Raw genomic sequence first — 21079 nt, forward strand, 5'->3', positions numbered from 1 at the left:
GCATAGCGGTGATAAAAGGGGGGTGGGTTACTACAAAGTTAGTAGTGAACAAGAGGGTTGGTATAGGGGTGGTGGTGTATGAGAGGATCATTATGGGGTTGATAGAGGAGAAGAGAATTAGTATAGGGGTTATCCTGGGGGAGGGTGTTGGTATAGAGGTGATAGTAGAGAAGAAGGTTAGTTTAGGGATGTTGGTGGGGAAGAGAGTTAGTATAGGGGTGATGGGGGAGAGGTTTGAGGGTTAGTATAGGGGTGATAGTGGGGGAGACTATTGATATAGCGGTGATAATAGAGGGTTGGTATAAGGGGTGGTGGTGTAGGAGAAGATCATAATAGAGTTGATAGTGGAGGAGAGAGTTAGTATAGGGGTGATAGTGAGGAGTGGGTTAGTATAGGGGTGCTTTTGGGGGAGAATGTTGGTATAGGGTGATAGTGGAGGAGAGGGTTGGCATAGGAGTGATAGTGGAAGAGAAGGTTGGTATTTATAAGAGTGATAGTGGGGGAGAGGTTTGGTATAGGATTGATAGTGACGGAGAGGGTTGTTATAGGGGTGATAGCAGAAGAAAGAGTTGGTATATGGGTGATAATAGAGGAGAGAGGTGGTATAGGAGTGATAGTGGAGGAGATGGGTAGTATAGGGGTGATAGTGGAGGAGATGGGTGGTATAGGGGTGATGGTAGAGGAGATGGGTGGTATAGGGGTGATAGTGGAGGAGATGGGTGGTATAAGGGTGATGGTGGAGGAGATGGGTGGTATAGGGGTGATGGTAGAGGAAAAAGTTAGTATAGGGGTGATAGTAGAGGAGAGGGTTGGTATAGGGGCGATAGTGAAGGAATGGGTTGGTATAGGGGTGATAGTGGAGAAGAGGGTTAGTATAGGGGTGCTGGTGGGGGAGAATGTTGGTATGGGGTGATAGTGGAGGAAAGGGTTGTTATAGGGGTGATAGTGGAAGAGAAGGTTGGTATTTATAAGAGTGATAGTGGGGGAGAGGTTTGGTATAGGATTGATAGTGGCAGAGAGGGTTGTTATAGGGGTGATAGTGGAGAGAGGGGTGGTATAGGGGTGATAGTGGGGGAGATTGTTGGTATAGGGATGATAGTGGAGGGGAGGGTTGGTGTAGGGGTGCTGGAGGGGGAGTGGGTTGGTATAGGGGGGATAGTGGAAGGATGGGTTGGTATAGGAGTGATAGAAGAGCAGAGGGTTAGTATAGGGGTGATAGTGGAGGTCAGTGTTGGGGGTACGGTGGAGAAGTTTGGTGTTGGGGGTACAGTGGTAGAGAAGGTCAGTGTTGGGGGGATAGTGGAGAAGCTTGATGTTGGGGGATAGTGGAGGAGAAGGTTGGTGTTGGGGGGATAGTGGAGGAGAAGCTTGGTGTTGGGGGGATAGTGGAGGAGAAGCTTGGTGTTGGGGGGATAGTGGAGAAGGTTGGTGTTGGGGGGATAGTGGAGGAGAAGGTTGGTGTTGGGGGGATAGTGGAGGAGAAGGTTGGTGTTGGGGGGATAGTGGAGGAGAAGGTTGGTGTTGGGGGGATAGTGGAGGAGAAGGCTGGTGTTGGGGGGATAGTGGAGGAGAAGCTTGGTGTTGGGGCGATAGTGGAGGAGAAGCTTGGTGTTGGGGGAATAGTAGAGAAGAAGCTTGGTGTTGGAGGGATAGTGAAGGAGAAGCTTGGTGTTGGGGGGATAGTGGAGGAAAAGCTTGGTGTTGGGGGGATAGTGGAGGAGAAGCTTGGTGGTGGGGGGATAGTGGAGGAGAAGCTTGGTGTTGGGGGATAGTGGAGAAGAAGATTGGTGTTGGGGGGATAGTAGAGAAGCTTGGTGTTGAGGGGATAGTGGAGGAGAAGCTTGGTGTTGGGGGGATAGTAGAGGAGAAGCTTGGAGTTGGGGGGATAGTGGAGGAGAAGCTTGGTGTTGGGGGGATAGTGCAGAAGCTTGGTGTTGGGGGGATAGTGGAGAAGCTTGTTGTTGGGGGGATAGTGGAGAAGCTTGGTGTTGGGGGGATAGTGGAGAAGTTTGGTGTTGGGGGGATAGTGGAGAAGCTTGTTGTTGGGGGGATAGTGGAGAAGCTTGGTGTTGGGGGGATAGTGGAGGAGAAGTTTGGTGCTGGGGGGATAGTAGAGAAGAAGCTTGGTGTTGGGGGGATAGTGGAGAAGCTTGGTGTTGGGGGGATAGTAGAGGAGAAGCTTGGTGTTGGGGGGATAGTGGAGGAGAAGCTTGGTGTTGGGGGGATAGTAAAGAAGAAGCTTGGTGTTGGGGGGATAGTGGAGGAGAAGCTTGGTGTTGGGGGGATAGTGGAGAAGCTTGGTGTTGGGGGGATAGTAGAGGAGAAGCTTGGTGTTGGGGGGATAGTGGAGGAGAAGCTTGGTGTTGGGGGGATAGTAGAGGAGAAGCTTGGTGTTGGGGGGATAGTGGAGGAGAAGCTTGGTGTTGGGGGGATAGTAGAGGAGAAGCTTGGTGTTGGGAGGATAGTGGAGGAGAAGCTTGGTGTTGGGGGGATAGTAGAGGAGAAGCTTGGTGTTGGGGGGATAGTAGAGGAGAAGCTTGGTGTTGGGGGGATAGTGGAGAAGCTTGGTGTTGGGGGGAAAGTGGAGGAGAAGCTTGGTGTTGGGAGGATAGTGGAGGAGAAGCTTGGTGTTAGGGGGATAGTGGAGGAGAAGTTTGATGTTGGGGGGATAGCGGAGGAGAAGTTTGGTGTTGGGGGGATAGTGGAGGAGAAGTTTGGTGTTGGGGGGATAGTGGAGAAGCTTGGTGTTGGGGGGATAGCGGAGGAGAAGTTTGGTGTTGGGGGCATAGTAGAGGAGAAGTTTGGTGTTGGGGGGATAGTGGAGGAGAAGCTTGGTGTTGGGGGGATAGTGGAGGAGAAGCTTGGTGTTGGGGGGATAGTAGAGGAGAAGCTTGGTGTTGGGGGGATAGTGGAGGAGAAGCTTGGTGTTGGGGGGATAGTAGAGGAGAAGCTTGGTGTTGGGGGGATAGTGGAGGAGAAGCTTGGTGTTGGGGGGATAGTGGAGGAGAAGCTTGGTGTTGGGGGGATAGTGGAGGAGAAGTTTGGTGTTGGGAGGATAGTGGAGGAGAAGCTTGGTGTTGGGGGCATAGTAGAGGAGAAGCTTGGTGTTGGGAGGATAGTGAAGGAGAAGCTTGGTGTTGGGGGGATAGTGGAGGAGAAGTTTGGTGTTGGGGGGATAGTAGAGGAGAAGCTTGGTGTTGGGAGGATAGTGGAGGAGAAGCTTGGTGTTGGGGGGATAGTGGAGGAGAAGCTTGGTGTTGGGAGGATAGTGGATGAGAAGCTTGGTGTTGGGGGGATAGTGGAGGAGAAGCTTGGTGTTGGGGGGATAGTGGAGGAGAAGCTTGGTGTTGGGGGGATAGTGGAGGAGAAGTTTGGTGTTGGGGGGATAGTAGAGGAGAAGCTTGGTGTTGGGGGGATAGTGGAGGAGAAGTTTGGTGTTGGGGGGATAGTGGAGGAGAAGCTTGGTGTTGGGAGGATAGTGGAGGAGAAGCTTGGTGTTGGGGGGATAGTGGAGGAGAAGTTTGGTGTTGGGGGGATAGTAGAGGAGAAGCTTGGTGTTGGGAGGATAGTGGAGGAGAAGCTTGGTGTTGGGAGGATAGTGGAGGAGAAGCTTGGTGTTGCGGGGATAGTGGAGGAGAAGTTTGGTGTTGGGGGGATAGTGGAGGAGAAGCTTGGTGTTGGGAGGATAGTGGAGAAGAAGCTTGGTGTTGGGGGGATAGTGGAGGAGAAGTTTGGTGTTGGGGGGATAGTAGAGGAGAAGCTTGGTGTTGGGAGGATAGTGGAGGAGAAGCTTGGTGTTGGGGGGATAGTAGAGGAGAAGGTTGGTGTTGGGGGGATAGTAGAGGAGAAGCTTGGTGTTGGGGGGATAGTGGAGGAGAAGCTTGGTGTTGGGAGGATAGTGGAGGAGAAGCTTGGTGTTGGGGGGATAGTAGAGGAGAAGCTTGGTGTTGGGGGGATAGTGGAGGAGAAGCTTGGTGTTGGGAGGATAGTGGAGGAGAAGCTTGGTGTTGGGGGGATAGTAGAGGAGAAGGTTGGTGTTGGGGGGATAGTAGAGGAGAAGCTTGGTGTTGGGGGGATAGTAGAGGAGAAGCTTGGTGTTGGGGGGATAGTAGAGGAGAAGCTTGGTGTTGGGGGGATAGTGGAGGTGAAGCTTGGTGTTGGGGGGATAGTGGAGGAGAAGCTTGGTGTTGGGAGGATAGTGGAGGAGAAGCTTGGTGTTGGGGGGATAGTGGAGGAGAAGCTTGGTGTTGGGGGGATAGTGGAGGAGAAGCTTGGCGTTGGGAGGATAGTGGAGAAGCTTGGTGTTGGGAGGATAGTGGAGGAGAAGCTTGGCGTTGGGAGGATAGTGGAGAAGTTTGGTGTTGGGGGGATAGTAGAGGAGAAGCTTGGTGTTGGGAGGATAGTGGAGGAGAAGCTTGGTGTTGGGGGGATAGTGGAGGAGAAGCTTGGTGTTGGGGGGATAGTGGAGGAGAAGCTTGGTGTTGGGAGGATAGTGGAGGAGAAGCTTGGTGTTGGGAGGATAGTGGAGGAGAAGCTTGGTGTTGGGAGGATAGTGGAGGAGAAGCTTGGTGTTGGGGGGATAGTGGAGGAGAGGGTTAGTATAGTGATGATATAAGGAGCCAGGAATGGTCTGGGGGTAATAGCAGAGGGGTAGATAGCGGGAAGGGGTAGAAGAGGGATGGGGGGGTAATAGTAGAGGGGTAGATAGCGGGAAGGGGTAGAAGAGGGATGGGGGGGGTAATAGTAGAGGGGTAGATAGCGGGAAGGGGTAGAAGAGGGATGGGGGGGTAATAGCAGAGGGGTAGATAGCGGGAAGGGGTAGAAGAGGGATGGGGGGGTAATAGCAGGGGGGTAGATAGCGGGAAGGGGTAGAAGAGGGATGGGGGGGTAATAGCAGAGGGGTAGATAGCGGGAAGGGGTAGAAGAGGGATGGGGGGGTAATAGCAGGGGGGTAGATAGCGGGAAGGGGTAGAAGAGGGATGGGGGGGTAATAGCAGAGGGGTAGATAGCGGGAAGGGGTAGAAGAGGGATGGGGGGGTAATAGCAGGGGGGTAGATAGCGGGAAGGGGTAGAAGAGGGATGGGGGGGTAATAGCAGAGGGGTAGATAGCGGGAAGGGGTAGAAGAGGGATGGGGGGGTAATAGCAGGGGGGTAGATAGCGGGAAGGGGTAGAAGAGGGATGGGGGGGTAATAGCAGGGGGGTAGATAGCGGGAAGGGGTAGAAGAGGGATGGGGGGGTAATAGCAGGGGGGTAGATAGCGGGAAGGGGTAGAAGAGGGATGGGGGGGGTAATAGCAGAGGGGTAGATAGTGGGAAGGGGTAGAAGAGGGATGGGGGGGTAATAGCAGGGGGGTAGATAGCGGGAAGGGGTAGAAGAGGGATGGGGGGGTAATAGCAGGGGGGTAGATAGCGGGAAGGGGTAGAAGAGGGATGGGGGGGTAATAGCAGGGGGGTAGATAGCGGGAAGGGGTAGAAGAGGGATGGGGGGGTAATAGCAGAGGGGTAGATAGTGGGAAGGGGTAGAAGAGGGATGGGGGGGTAATAGCAGGGGGGTAGATAGTGGGAAGGGGTAGAAGAGGGATGGGGGGGTAATAGACGCATCAGTCAATAAATCGGTGAATGTTTGGAAGACATGGAGTGGTTGGCGATGACATTCGGAGGTTCAGGAAATGGGTTCATTTTCCAATCACTGCAGCTCATGAAAGTAGATGAATGAATGGTGTTTGCCCCGGGGGGGGGGGGGGGGATGGATGGGGCCGGCAGGTGGGCCTCTTGTGCTGTGTACATATCTGTACTGGAGTGTTTGTCTCCCCGGATGCCACTAATGGACAAACAGCATCCAGAGGCCTTGGCGGAGGAGGGGGGCACTCAGGTGAGGATGAGGAGTCGCTCACATCATCTGTATCTGACAATTACCATCAGTCATCCCTTCCACACGGGACACTTGGGAGACCCTCAGGACGCTGATGGGGCCCGGGGCCAGGCGGGGTGTTTGTTCACCTGCCTTCTCTCTGTCATCCCAGGACAATACATTATAATGAGAGCATTGTACACAGCAAAGCCGCCATTAACCCCCGAGAGCCAGAAACCTGGAGATATGGGGGGGGGGGGGGGTCAGCAAATGGAGAAAAGTGAGACGAAGTCGGTCTGTTCATTATAGATGGAAGGAGATGAAATGTTTTATTTAATGATTCTTTTATTATATCTGCAGTTCTGATGATATTATTATTATCTATATTAGATCATCAATATTCAGGGAAGGGCTGAGAAGGTTCCTTACATCGTAATTTGCTACTTAGAATCGTCATTACAAGTTTGGTTGTTATAATTAATCCCAATTAGATTTATGGTTACATTTGGTTAAATCCTCCCTCCGCCCCCCCTTTCAGTCTTGTACAGGTGTATTGGCTCCTCCCCTTCAGCCTTGCACAGGTGTACAAGCTCCTCCCCTTCAGTCTTGAGCAGGTGTACCAGCTCCTCCCCTACAGTCTTGCACAGGTGTATCGACTCCTCCCCTCCAGTCTTGCACAGGTGTACTGGCTCCTCCCCTTCAGTCTTGCGCAGGTGTACCGGCTCCTCCCCTTCAGTCTTGCACAGGTGTACCAGCTCCTCCCCTTCAGTCTTGCACAGGTGTACAGGCTCCTCCCCTTCAGTCTTGCACAGATGTACCGGCTCCTCCCCTTCAGTCTTGCACAGGTGTACCGGCTCCTCCTCTTCAGTCTTGCACAGGTGTACTGGCTCCTCCCCTTCAGTCTTGCGCAGGTGTACCAGCTCATCCCCTTCAGTCTTGCACAGGTGTATCGGCTCCTCCCCTTCAGTCTTGAACAGGTGTACTGGCTCCTCCTCTTCAGTCTTTAACAGGTGTACCGGCTCCTCCCTTTTTCTTGCACAGGTGTACCGGCTCCTCCCCTTCAGTCTAGCACAGGTGTACTGGCTCCTCCCCTTTGGTCTTGAACAGGTGTACCGGCTCCTCCCCTTTAGTCTTGCACAGGTGTATCGGCTCCTCCCCTTCAGTCTTGCACAGGTGTACCAGCTCCTCCCCTTCAGTCTTGCACAGGTGTAGCGGCTCCTCCCCTTGAATCTTGCACAGGTGTACCGACTCTTCCCCTTCAGTCTTGCACAGGTATACCGGCTCCTCCCCTTCAGTCTTGCACAGGCATATCGGCTCCTCCCCTTCAATCTTGCACAGGTGTACCAGCACCGCCCCTTCAGTCTTGCACAGGTGTATTGGCTCCTCCCCTTCAGTCTTGCACAGGTGTATCGGCTCCTCCCCTTCAGTCTTGCACAGGTGTACGGGATCCTCCCCTTTAGTCTTGCACAGGTTTACCGGCTCCTCCCCTTCAGTCTTGCACAGGTGTACGGGATCCTCCCCTTTAGTCTTGCACAGGTGTACCGGCTCCTCCCCTTCAGTCTTGCACAGGTGTACGGGATCCTCCCCTTTAGTCTTGCACAGGTGTACCGGCTCCTCCCCTTCAGTCTTGCACAGGTGTACCGGCTCCTCCCCTTCAGTCTTGCACAGGTGTACCGGCTCCTCCCCTTCAGTCTTGCACAGGTGTACGGGATCCTCCCCTTTAGTCTTGCACAGGTGTACCGGCTCCTCCCCTGGGCTGAAACGGCTTCCTCTGATGTCACTGCACACTGGGAGCTTCTCACAATGTGCAATAGAAGCTGCAGCAATTTCTTGGTTGGAGGACGTCCAGCAGCATCCAGCCTTTTCCTCCCCAGCCTGACTGTTCCTGGCCCCTCCCCTTTCATTCAATAGGTTTCAGTTATTTCAGTCATGGAGACTCGGGATCACATGGGGGTATTGGGGTGATACACGGAAGGACGGATATGACACCGACTGATGGTTGCAAAATATTTATTCGTATACAACAATTAAAATTTACACCACATTATCAGGGAAGGACTGACCAATTGAGCACTCGGGCACTGTCCAAGGGCCCGGGGTCAGTAGGGGGCCCCATAAAATGCCCCTGGTATCTTTTATAGACTTTTTTGGGTGTGTTTTGAGTTTGGGCAAGGACACAGGGGCCCCATGATCCCCAATTGCCCGGGGGGCCCCATGAGTTGTCAGTCACAAGATTTACAAATATTGGAGTAAAATTCCTTGCCGTTGAAATTTCCCGCACCCAAAATGTTAATGCCCAATAAAATGATAAATAACATGCAATACTGAGGTGTCAGTGTCCCCTGGGGGCCGATTGGCTGGATGGTTCGCGGACACTTCAATGTATGGAATGCCACTAATGCATCCCGGACTCAGCCACCTGAGTGCCACCTAGTGGACACTTTCAGCTTCGTCTAGACTTACCCTCATCATAGCACTGAGGAACTGCACTATATTGCCCCACGTATTGTCCCCGCCCCCCTACATTGCCCCACGTATTGTCCCCGCCCCCCCATATATTGCCCCAAGTATTGTTCCCGCCCCCCGTATATACACTACATTGCCCCACGTATTGTCCCCGCCCCGCTATATTGCCCCAAGTATTGTCCCCGCACCCCGTATATACACTACATTGCCCCACGTATTGTCCCCGCCCCCCGTATATATACATTATATTGCCCCACGTATTGTCCCCGCCCCCCGTATATATACACTATATTGCCCCAATTTTTGTCCCCGCCCCCCCGTATATATACACTATATTGCCCCAAGTATTGTCCCCGCCCCCCGTATATATACACTATATTGCCCCACGTATTGTCCCCGCCCCCCCGTTTATATAAACTATATTGCCCCAAGTATTGTCCCCCCCCGTATATATACACTATATTGCCCCACGTATTGTCCCCGCCCCCCGTATATATACACTATATTGCCCCAATTTTTGTCCCCGCCCCCCCCGTATATACACTATATTGCCCCACGTATTGTCCCCGCCCCCCGTATATACACTATATTACCCCAAGTATTGTCCCCGCCCCTCGTATATACACTATATTACCCTACGTATTGTCCCCGCCCCCCATATATACACTATATTGCCCCAAGTATTGTCCCCGCCCGTATATATACACTATATTGCCCCACGTATTGTCCCCGCCCCCCGTATATATACACTATATTGCCCCAAGTATTGTCCCCGCCCCCCCCGTATATACACTATATTGCCCCACGTATTGTCCCCGCCCCCCGTATATACACTATATTGCCCCAAGTATTGTCCCCGCCCCTCGTATATACACTATATTACCCTACATATTGTCCCCGCCCCCCATATATACACTATATTGCCCCAAGTATTGTCCCCGCCCCCCCCATATATACACTATATTGCCCCAAGTAATGTCCCCGCCCCCCGTATATATACTATATTGCCCCACGTATTGTCCCCGCCCCCCTATATTGCCCTACGTATTGTCCCCGCCCCCGTATATATACACTATATTGCCCTACGTATTGTCCCCGCACCCCCGTATATACACTATATTGCCCCAAGTATTGTCCCCGCCCCCCGTATATACACTATATTGCCCTACGTATTGTCCCCGCCCCCCATATATACACTATATTGCCCCAAGTATTGTCCCCGCCCCCCGTATATACACTATATTGCCCTACGTATTGTCCCCGCCCCCCCGTATATACACTATATTGCCCCAAGTATTGTCCCCGCCCCCCATATATATACACTATATTGCCCCAAGTATTGTCCCCGCCCCCCCGTATATACACTATATTGCCCCAAGTATTGTCCCCGCCCCCCGTATATATACACTATATTGAACCACGTATTGTCCCCGCCCCCCCCGTATATATACACTATATTGCCCCAAGTATTGTCCCCGCCCCCCGTATATATACATTATATTGCCCCACGTATTGTCCCCGCCCCCCGTATATATACACTATATTGCCCCAATTTTTGTCCCCGCCCCCCGTATATATACACTATATTGCCCCAAGTATTGTCCCCGCCCCCCGTATATATACACTATATTGCCCCACGTATTGTCCCCGCCCCCCCGTTTATATACACTATATTGCCCCAAGTATTGTCCCCCCCCGTATATATACACTATATTGCCCCACGTATTGTCCCCGCCCCCCGTATATATACACTATATTGCCCCAATTTTTGTCCCCGCCCCCCCCCCCGTATATATACACTATTTTGCCCCACGTATTGTCCCCACCCCCCCCCCTTATATATACACTATATTGCCCCAAGTATTGTCCCCACCCCCCCCTTATATATACACTATATTGCCCCAAGTATTGGTCAGCCTGCCTTCCCACACACATGACCTTTAATGGCCCCCCAGTCTTAGTCCGTAGGGTTCAATATTGAGTTGGCCCCGCCCTTTGCAGCTATAACAGCTTCAACTCTTCTGGGAAGGCCCCCCACAAGGTTTAGGAGGGTGTCTATGGGAAGGTTGGACCATTCTTCCAGAAGCACATTTGTCAGGTCAGGCACTGATGTCGGGGGAGGGGCACTGATGTCGGGGGAGGAGGCCTGGCTCGCAGTCTCCGCTCTAATTCATCCCAAAGGTGTTCTATGGGGTTGAGGTCAGGACTCTGTGCAGGACAGTCAAGTTCCTCCACCCCAAACTGGCTCCTCCATGTCTTTATGGACCTTGCTTTGTGCTCTGGTGGGCAGTCATGTTGGAACAGGAAGGGGCCATCCCCAAACTCTTCCCACAAAGTTGGGAGCATGAAATTGTCCAAAATGTCGCCTTAAGAGTTCCCTTCACTGGAACTAGGGGGCCAAGCCCAACCCCTGAAAAACACCCCCACACCATAATCCCCCCCCTCCACCAAACTTTACACTTGGCACAATGCAGTCAGGCAAGTACTGTTCTCCTGGTAACCGCCAAACCCAGACACGTCCATCGGATTGCCAGACAGAGAAGTGTGATTGGTCACTCCAGAGAACACATCTCCACCACTCTAGAGTCCAGTGGCGGCGTGCTTTACACCACGGCACCCGACGCTTTGCATTGCACTTGGTGATGGAAGGCTTGGATGCAGCTGCTCGGCCATGGAAACCCATTCCATGAAGCTCTCTACACACTGTTGTTGGGCTCATCTGAAGGCCACACCAAGTTTGGAGGTCTTTAGCTATTGACTCTGCAGACAGTTGGTGACTTCTGCGCACTGTGCGCTTCAGCATGCGCTGACCCCGCCCTGTCATGTGACGTGGCCTACCACTTGGTGGCTGAGTGGCTGTTGTTCCCAGTTGCTTCCACTTTGTTATAATCCCACTAACAGTTGAGCGTTGAATATTTAGTAGCCAAGAAAAGTCACGGATGGACTTATTGCCCAGGTGGCCACCTATCACGGGACCACGCTTGGAGTCACTGAGCTCCTGAGAGCGACCCATTATTGCCCGGGTGACCACCAATCACAGGACCACGTTTGGAGTCTGAGCTCCTAAGAGCGACCCATTCTTTCACCAATGTTTGTAGAAGCCGTCTGCATGCCTAGGGGCTTGATTGTATACACCTGTGTCCATGGAGGGGATTGGAGCACCTGAATCACATGATATGGAGGGGATTGGAACACCTGAATCACATGATGTGGGGGGGATTGGAACACATGAATCACATGATATGGAGGGGATTGGAACACCGGAATCACATGATTGGGAGGGGATTGGAGCACCTGAATCACATGATTGGGAGGGGATTGGAGCACCTGAATCACATGATTGGGAGGGGATTGGAACACCTGAATCACATGATATGGAGGGGATTGGAACATCTGAATCACATGATTGGGAGGGGATTGGAGCACCTTAATCACATGATATGGAGGGGAATGGAACACCTGAATCACATGATATAGAGGGGATTGGAACACTGAATCACATGATATGGAGGGGATTGGAACACCTGAATCACATGATATGGAGGGGATTGGAACACTGGATCACATGATATGGAGGGGATTGGAACACCTGAATCACATGATATAGAGGGGATTGGAGCACCTGAATCACATGATATGGAGGGGATTGGAACACCTGAATCACATGATTGGGAGGGGATTGGAACACCTGAATCACATGATATGGAGGGGATTGGAACACTTGAATCACATGATATGGAGGGGAATGGAATACCTGAATCACATGATATGGAGGGGATTGGAACACCTGAATCACATGATATGGAGGGGAATGGAATACCTGAATCACATGATATGGAGGGGATTGGAACACCTGAATCACATGATATGGAGGGGATTGGAACACCTGAATCACATGATATGGAGGGGATTGGAACACCCGAATCACATGATATGGAGGGCGGGGCCAATACTTTGGTGTATATACAGCACTATACCCTTTCATTTTCTGGCTTGCAGTTCCTCCCATGTCAGTGACATCCTTGGGGGGGGGGGGAGCACATAAATGACATTAGCTTTGCCTCAAATGAAATGATAAGAAGGACATTGATCTCCCGCTGAACACCCCCCCCCCCCCATCCCCCCCCACGTCTCCCCATCCTTGTACTCGTTCTCTCACTTGCTGTTTGCATACAATGATCTCCATGTTGGATTTCTGTCACTAGAATTGAAATATTCGGTCAGCGGGACACGTCTGCCGGTTGTATCCAATGTGGCGGAATGTCGATGGAGATTGTCAGTGTATTGCTGTTCCCTGTATATGTGTGATGGTTACAGGAGGTGTGAGAGGGTTCCTGACAGCCACTAAAAGCTTCTGATATTTAACCCTCCCCCCCCCCCCCCGAAATATCAATCATTAGATCTAGGCACCAACAGGATCTACTGATACATGAATCTGCCCGGGATTAGACAGTTATGGCCAATCACATTTCTAAAGACTATGAAACAGAAGCCCCCCTCCTCTTCTTTCTCACTGTCTCCCTGCTCTCTCTTCTCTCCTTCTTGCTGCCCCCTGCTCTTGCTCTCTCCCTTTCTCTGCCCCCGGCTCTCGCGCTCTCCCTTTCTCTGCCCCCTGCTCTCGCACTCTCCCTTTCTCTGCCCCCTGCTCTCTCCCTTTCTCTGCCCCCTGCTCTCGCGCTCTCCCTTTCTCTGCCCCCTGCTCTCACTCTCTCTGCCCCCTGCTCTCGCGCTCTCCCTTTCTCTGCCCCCTGCTCTCGCGCTCTCCCTTTCTCTGCCCCCTGCTCTCGCACTCTCCCTTTCTCTGCCCCCTGCTCTCGCTCTCTCCCTTTCTCTGCCCCCTGTTCTTGCGCTCTCCCTTTCTCTGCCCCCTGCTCTCGCGCTCTCCCTTTCTCTGCCCCCTGCTCTCGCGCTCTCCCTTTCTCTGCCCCCGGCTCTCCCTTTCTCTGCCCCTGCTCTCGCGCTCTCCCTTTCTCTGCCCCCGGCTCTCGCGCTCTCCCTTTCTCTGCCCCCGGCTCTCGCGCTCTCCCTTTCTCTGCCCCCTGCTCTCTCCCTTTCTCTGCCCCCTGCTCTCGCGCTCTCCCTTTCTCTGCCCCCTGCTCTCGCGCTCTCCCTTTCTCTGACCCCTGCTCTCGCTCTCTCCCTTTCTCTGCCCCCTGCTCTCACTCTCTCTGCCCCCTGCTCTCGCGCTCTCCCTTTCTCTGCCCCCTGCTCTCGCTCTCTCCCTTTCTCTGCCCCCTGTTCTCGCGCTCTCCCTTTCTCTGCCCCCTGCTCTCGCTCTCTCCCTTTCTCTGCCCCCTGCTCTCGCTCTCTCCCTTTCTCTGCCCCCTGCTCTTGCTCTCTCCCTTTCTCTGCCCCCTGCTCTCTCCCTTTCTCTGCCCCCTGATCTCGCTCTCTCCCTTTCTCTGCCCCCTGCTCTCTCTTCTCTCCTTCTTACTGCCCCCTGCTCTCACTCTCTCCCTTTCTCTGCCCCCTGCTCTTGCTCTCTCCCTTTCTCTGACCCCTCCTGCTCTTTTTGTTGTAGTTTCCTGCCCCCTTCTCTCTCTCTCCTATCTGCTCTCTTTTTCTCTGCTCTCTTTTTTTTCCTTCTCCCTCCCTCCTTCTCCCTGGCTTCTACTTTATCTCTTCCTGCCACTGTTCTCTCTTTTTATACTTCTTCCTCCTTCTTGCTCTCTCTTTTTCTCATTCTCCCTGCCACTGCTCTCTCTTTTTATATTTCTCCTTCCCTCCTGCTCTACTTCTCCTGCCTCCTGCTCTCTCTTTCCCTCTCCCTGCACGCTCTCTCTCTCCTTCTCCTTGCCCCTGCTCTCTCTTTTTCTCCTACTCCCTGCCACTATTTTCTCCTTCTCCCTGCCACTGCTCTCTCTTTTTCTATTTCTCCCGCCTCCTGCTCTCCTTCTCTCTCTTTCCCTGCACTCTTTCTACTTCTTCCTGTCCTCTGCTCTCTCTCTCTCCATATCTCGGCCCCCTACTCTCAATCCCTGCCCCATGCTCTATTTTTCTCCTTCCTGCCACTGTTCACTCTTTTTATACTGCCCTCCTGCTCTCTCTCTCCTTCTCCCCCTCCTGCTCTCTCTCTCCTTCTCCCCCTCCTGCTCTCTCTTTTCCTCTCCATGCTTCCTCTCTCTCCCTGCCTCTTGCTCTCTTTTTTTCTTCTTATCCCTGCCACAGCTATCTCTCGTTCACCCTGCCCCGTTCTCTCTTTTTCTCCTCCCTGCCACTGTTTTCTCTTTTTCTCCTCCCTGCCTCTGCTCCCTTTCCATTTCTCCCACCTCATGCTCTCTCTTTTCCTCTCCCTGCATGCTCTCTTTCTCCTCACTGACTTCTGCTCTCTCTCTCCTTTCCCTGCTCTCTCATTTGCCCTGCCCCCTACTTTCTCTTTTTCTCCTTCTCCCTGTCACTGCTCTCTCTTTTTCTAATTCTCCTTCCCTCCTGCTCTCTCGCTCTCCTTCTCCCGCCTCCTGCTCTCTCTTTCCCTCTCCCTGCACTCTCTCTTTCTCCTTCTCCCTGACCTCTTCTCTCTCTCCATCTCTCTGCCCCCTACTCTCAATCCCTTCCCCCTGCTCTCTCTTTTTCTCCTTCCTGCCACTGTTCACTCTTTTTATACTTCTCCCTTCTGCTCTCTCTCTGCTTCTCCTCCCTCCTTCTCTCTCATTCCCTCTCCCTGCCTCCTGCTCTCTTTTTTTCTCCTTATCCCTGCCACAGATCTCTCTTCTCCTTGCCCCTGCTCTCTATTTTCCACCTTCTTCCTGCCTCCTGCTCTCTCTCTTTTTTCTCCTTCTTCACACCACTGCTCTTCCTTTTCTCTTTCTCCCTCCTTCTGCCTGATCCCTGCTCTCTCTTTTTCACCTTCTCCCCTGCCTCCTGCTGTCTCTCTCTCCTTCTTCCTACTCTTTCTCTCCTTCTCCCTGCCCCCTGCTCTACCTTTCTCCTTCTCCTGCCACTGCTCCCTCCTTTTTCTCCTCCCTCCCTCCTGCTCTCTCTCCTGCCCCCCTACTGTCTCACCTTCTCCCTGCTCTCTCTCTCCTTCTCCCTGCCCCTGCTCTCTCTTGTTCACCTTCTCCTTGCTCTCTTTCCTTCTTCTGCCCCCTCTCTTTCTCCATCCCCTGCTCTCTCATTCTCCCTGTCCCCTGCTCTCTCTCTCACTTCCTGCTCTTTTTTTCCTTCTCCCTCCCTCCTGCTCTCTCTTTCCCTCTCCCTGCGCTCTTTCTACTTCTCCTTGTCCTCCGCTCTCTCTCCCTCCATCTCTCTGCCCCCTACTCTCAATCCCTGCCCCCTGCTCCATCTTTTTCTCCTTCTTCCTTCCACTGTTCTTTTTATACTTCTCCCTCCTTCCTGTTCTCTCTCTGTCTCCTTCTATCCCCTCCTGCTCTCTCTTTCCCTCTCCCTGCTCGCTCTCTACCTGCCTCCTGATCTCTATTTTCCACCTTGTTCCTGCCTTCTGCTCTCTCTCTCTCCTTCTCCCTGCCCTCTCTTTTTCACTTTCTCCCTGCCACTGCTCTCTCTTTTTCTCTGTCTCCCTCCCGCTCCCTCTCTCTCCTTTCTCCCTGCCCTTGCTTTCTCCCTACTTCTCCTTGCTTTCTCTCCTTCTTCCTGCCCCCTGCTCTCTTTTTCTCTTTCTTCATGCCCCTGCTGTCTCTCTCCTCCCTCCTGCTCTCTCTCTCTCGCCTTCTCTATGCTCTCTCTTTTTCTCCTCCTCCCTGCCCCGCTCTCTCTCTTGCTCTCTCTCCTCCCCCCTTCTCTCTCTCCTTTTTCCCTCCTCTTGTGCTCACTCTCCTGTTACCCTGCACTATCTCTTCTTCTCCCTGCCCCTGCTCTCTCTTTCTTACCCCCCCCTTCTGCTCTCTCTTTCTTACCCCCCCCCCTTCTGCTCTCTCTCTTCTTCTCCCCCTCCTGCTCTCTCTCTTTCTTTTCCTGCACTCTCTTTCTCCCTGCCCCCTGCTCTCTCTCTTCTTCTTGTTGTTGCCCCATCTTCTCTCTCTCTTTGAGCCCTGGATTTATCTCCCTTTCTCTATTTGCCCTTTTGCTGTCTTTCTTTATCTCTATGCCCCCACCCCGGCTGTCTTTCTCTGTCTCTCTCCTTTTTCTCTTTGTCTGTTTTTCCGTCTCTCATTTTCCTCTTTCCACAAAACCTCACGTACATTTCATAATTGCTTTTCTGTGTTTTTTGTGAAACGCCCTCAATAAAACGCTTTGCATTGCCTTATGGTATGTGGCCTGTTGGGGGCAGCAAGTAGTCATTGTTCAGCACCGGCCCTAAGCAGAGCTCCTCAGGGAGGGGGAGGGACAACCAGAACCATTCGGAGAGGGGGAGGGACAACCAGAACCATTCAGAGAGGGGGAGGGACAACCAGAACCATTCAGAGAGGGGGAGGGACAACCAGAACCATTCAGAGAGGGGGAGGGACAACCAGAACCATTCAGAGAGGGGGAGGGACAACCAGAACAATTCGGAGAGGGGGAGGGACAACCAGAACCATTCAGAGAGGGGGAGGGACAACCAGAACCATTCGGAGAGGGGGAGGGACAACCAGAACCATTCAAAGAGGGGGAGGGACAACCAGAACCATTCGGAGAGGGGGAGGGACAACCAGAACCATTCAGAGAGGGGGAGGGACAACCAGAACCATTCAGAGAGGGGGAGGGACAACCAGAACCATTCAGAGAAGGGGAGGGACAACCAGAACCATTCAGAGAGGGGGAGGGACAACCAGAACCATTCAGAGAGGGGGAGGGACAACCAGAACCATTCGGAGAGGGGGAGGGACAACCAGAACCATTCAGAGAGGGGGAGGGACAACCAGAACCATTCAGAGAGGGGGAGGGACAACCAGAACCATTCAGAGAGGGGAGGGACAACCAGAACCATTCAGAGAGGGGGAGGGACAACCAGAACCATTCGGAGAGGGGGAGGGACAACCAGAACCATTCAGAGAGGGGGAGGGACAACCAGAACCATTCGGAGAGGGGGAGGGACAACCAGAACCATTCGGAGAGGGGGAGGGACAACCAGAACCATTCGGAGAGGGGGAGGGACAACCAGAACCATTCGGAGAGGGGGAGGGACAACCAGAACCATTCAGAGAGGGGGAGGGACAACCAGAACCATTCGGAGAGGGGGAGGGACAACCAGAACCATTCAGAGAGGGGGAGGGACAACCAGAACCATTCGGAGGAAATATTTTATTTATATAATGGTCACCAAGTTCATTTCTTCATTGAGTTAATAAATTATTATTTCTTTAACTATGAAGGTTTCTTTCAGTTCATCGCTCAGCTACTCACCTGATCACATAAACAATGTTATGGGTGGCGGGGGCCGATACAATGGAGCACTAGAGGCAGATTCCAATGTAATCACCGGAATGGCAATAACAAACCGGATAATGAGACACAAACTACTGCAGGGAAACCTCACCATTATGGGAGATACAAAGTAACATTGTTTATAAACATCGATCAGACGGGAGATGGAGAGATACAAAGTAACATTGTTTATAAACATCGATCAGACGGGAGATAGAGATACAAAGTAACATTGTTTATAAACATCGATCAGACGGGAGATAGAGATACAAAGTAACATTGTTTATAAACATCGATCAGACGGGGGATGGAGAGATACAAAGTAACACTGTTTATAAACATCGATCAGACGGGAGATAGAGATACAAAGTAACATTGTTTATAAACATCGATCAGACGGGAGATAGAGATACAAAGTAACATTGTTTATAAACATCGATCAGACGGGAGATGGAGAGATACAAAGTAACATTGTTTATAAACATCGATCAGACGGGAGATAGAGATACAAAGTAACATTGTTTATAAACATCGATCAGACGGGAGATAGAGATACAAAGTAACATTGTTTATAAACATCGATCAGACGGGAGATGGAGAGATACAAAGTAACATTGTTTATAAACATCGATCAGACGGGAGATAGAGATACAAAGTAACACTGTTTATAAACATCGATCAGACGGGGGATAGAGAGATACAAAGTAACATCGTTTATAAACATCGATCAGACGGGAGATAGAGATACAAAGTAACATTGTTTATAAACATCGATCAGACGGGAGATAGAGATACAAAGTAACATTGTTTTATAAACATCGATCAGACGGGAGATAGAGATACAAAGTAACATTGTTTATAAACATCGATCAGACGGGAGATAGAGATACAAAGTAACATTGTTTATAAACATCGATCAGACGGGAGATAGAGAGATACAAAGTAACATTGTTTATAAACATCGATCAGACGGGAGATAGAGAGATACAAAGTAACATTGTTTATAAACATCGATCAGACGGGAGATGGAGAGATACAAAGTAACATTGTTTATACACATCGATCAGATGGGAGATAGAGAGATACAAAGTAACATTGTTTATAAACATCGATCAGACGGGAGATAGAGAGATACAAAGTAACATTGTTTATAAACATCGATCAGACGGGAGATAGAGAGATACAAAGTAACATTGTTTATAAACATCGATCAGACGGGAGATAGAGATACAAAGTAACATTGTTTATAAACATCGATCAGACGGGAGATAGAGATACAAAGTAACATTGTTTATAAACATCGATCAGACGGGAGATAGAGAGATACAAAGTAACATTGTTTATAAACATCGATCAGACGGGAGATAGAGATACAAAGTAACATTGTTTATAAACATCGATCAGATGGGAGACAGAGAGATACAAAGTAACATTGTTTATAAACATCGATCAGATGGGAGACAGAGAGATACAAAGTAACATTGTTTATAAACATCGATCAGACGGGAGATGGAGAGATACAAAGTAACATTGTTTATAAACATCGATCAGACGGGGATAGAGAGATACAAAGTAACATTGTTTATAAACATCGATCAGATGGGAGATAGAGATACAAAGTAACATTGTTTATAAACATCGATCAGATGGGAGACAGAGAGATACAAAGTAACATTGTTTATAAACATCGATCAGACGGGAGATGGAGAGATACAAAGTAACATTGTTTATAAACATCGATCAGACGGGAGATAGAGATACAAAGTAACATCGTTTATAAACATCGATCAGACGGGAGATGGAGAGATACAAAGTAACATTGTTTATAAACATCGATCAGATGGGGGATGGAGAGATACAAAGTAACATTGTTTATAAACATCGATCCGACGAGAGATAGAGAGATACAAAGTAACATTGTTTATAAACATCGATCAGACGGGAGATAGAGATACAAAGTAACATTGTTTATAAACATCGATCAGACGGGAGATGGAGAGATACAAAGTAACATTGTTTATAAACATCGATCAGATGGGGGATGGAGAGATACAAAGTAACATTGTTTATAAACATCGATCAGACGGGGGATGGAGAGATACAAAGTAACACTGTTTATAAACATCGATCAGACGGGAGATAGAGATACAAAGTAACATTGTTTATAAACATCGATCAGATGGGAGATAGAGAGATACAAAGTAACATTGTTTATAAACATCGATCAGACGGGGATAGAGATACAAAGTAACATTGTTTATAAACATCGATCAGACGGGAGATGGAGATACAAAGTAACATTGTTTATAAACATCGATCAGACGGGAGATGGAGAGATACAAAGTAACATTGTTTATAAACATCGATCAGACGGGAGATGGAGAGATACAAAGTAACAATGCCTGATGAAGGGATCCTGTGAGACTCCGAAACGTTGCCTTGCTGTAACTTTGTGATCATTTATTAAAACTTTTGGCCCCATATTGGTGATCCTCGGTGTGCTGGTGACATTCTCCCTCGCTGATTCTGTTCGGTTCCAGCCGACGATCGCTGCAACACCCACTTATACACACCGCCATTTTTAATGCAGGAAGGTGTGCGTTTGGATTGTACACTCGCAATTTTAAAGTGTGACATGTTTGGTATCTATTTACTCGGTGTAACAACTTGAATATTTTACCAAAAAAAATGGGTATTATATCATGTTTGTGTGCAATTAAATTAATTTTGTGTTAAAAAAAACTGCTTTGCAAATAACGTGTGACATACAAAATTGCAAAACCCATCATTTTATTCTCTGGGGCACGGGGTGTCAAACTGGAAACCCTCCAGTTGTTGCCAAACTACAAGTCCCATGAGGCACTGCAAGATTACAGTTACAAGGATGACTCCTAAAGGCAGGAGAATTATGGCACTTGAAGTTTCGCAACAGCTGGAGGGCCTCCAGTTTGACACCCCTGCTCTAGGGCCTTCGCTAAAAATATACGTACACCATATTGCCCAAAGTATTGTCCCCGCCCTCCAAACCATTGGATTCAGGTGTTCCAATCCCCTCCATATCATGTGATTCAGGTGTTCCAATCCCCTCCATATCATGAGATTCAGGTGCTCCAATCCCGTCCATATCATGTGATTCAGGTGTTCCAATCCCCTCCCAATCATGTGATTCAGGTGTTTCAATCCCCTCCATATCATGTGATTCAGGTGTTCCAATCCCCTCCATATCATGTAATTCAGGTGTCCCAATCCCCTCCATATCATGTGATTCAGGTGTTCCAATCCCCTCATGGACACAGGTGTATACAATCAAGCCCCTAGGCATGCAGACGGCTTCTACAAACATTGGTGAAAGAATGGGTCGCTCTCAGGAGCTCAGTGACTCCAAGCGTGGTCCCGTGATAGGTGGCCACCTGGGCAATAAGTCCATCCGTGACATTTCCTGGCTACTAAATATTCCTC

This window comes from Staurois parvus, unplaced genomic scaffold (assembly GCF_062004578.1).
Source record: "Staurois parvus isolate SC_StPar_1 unplaced genomic scaffold, SC_StPar_1.0 ptg001421l, whole genome shotgun sequence".
In the NCBI taxonomy this organism is placed as follows: Eukaryota; Metazoa; Chordata; class Amphibia; order Anura; family Ranidae; genus Staurois; species Staurois parvus.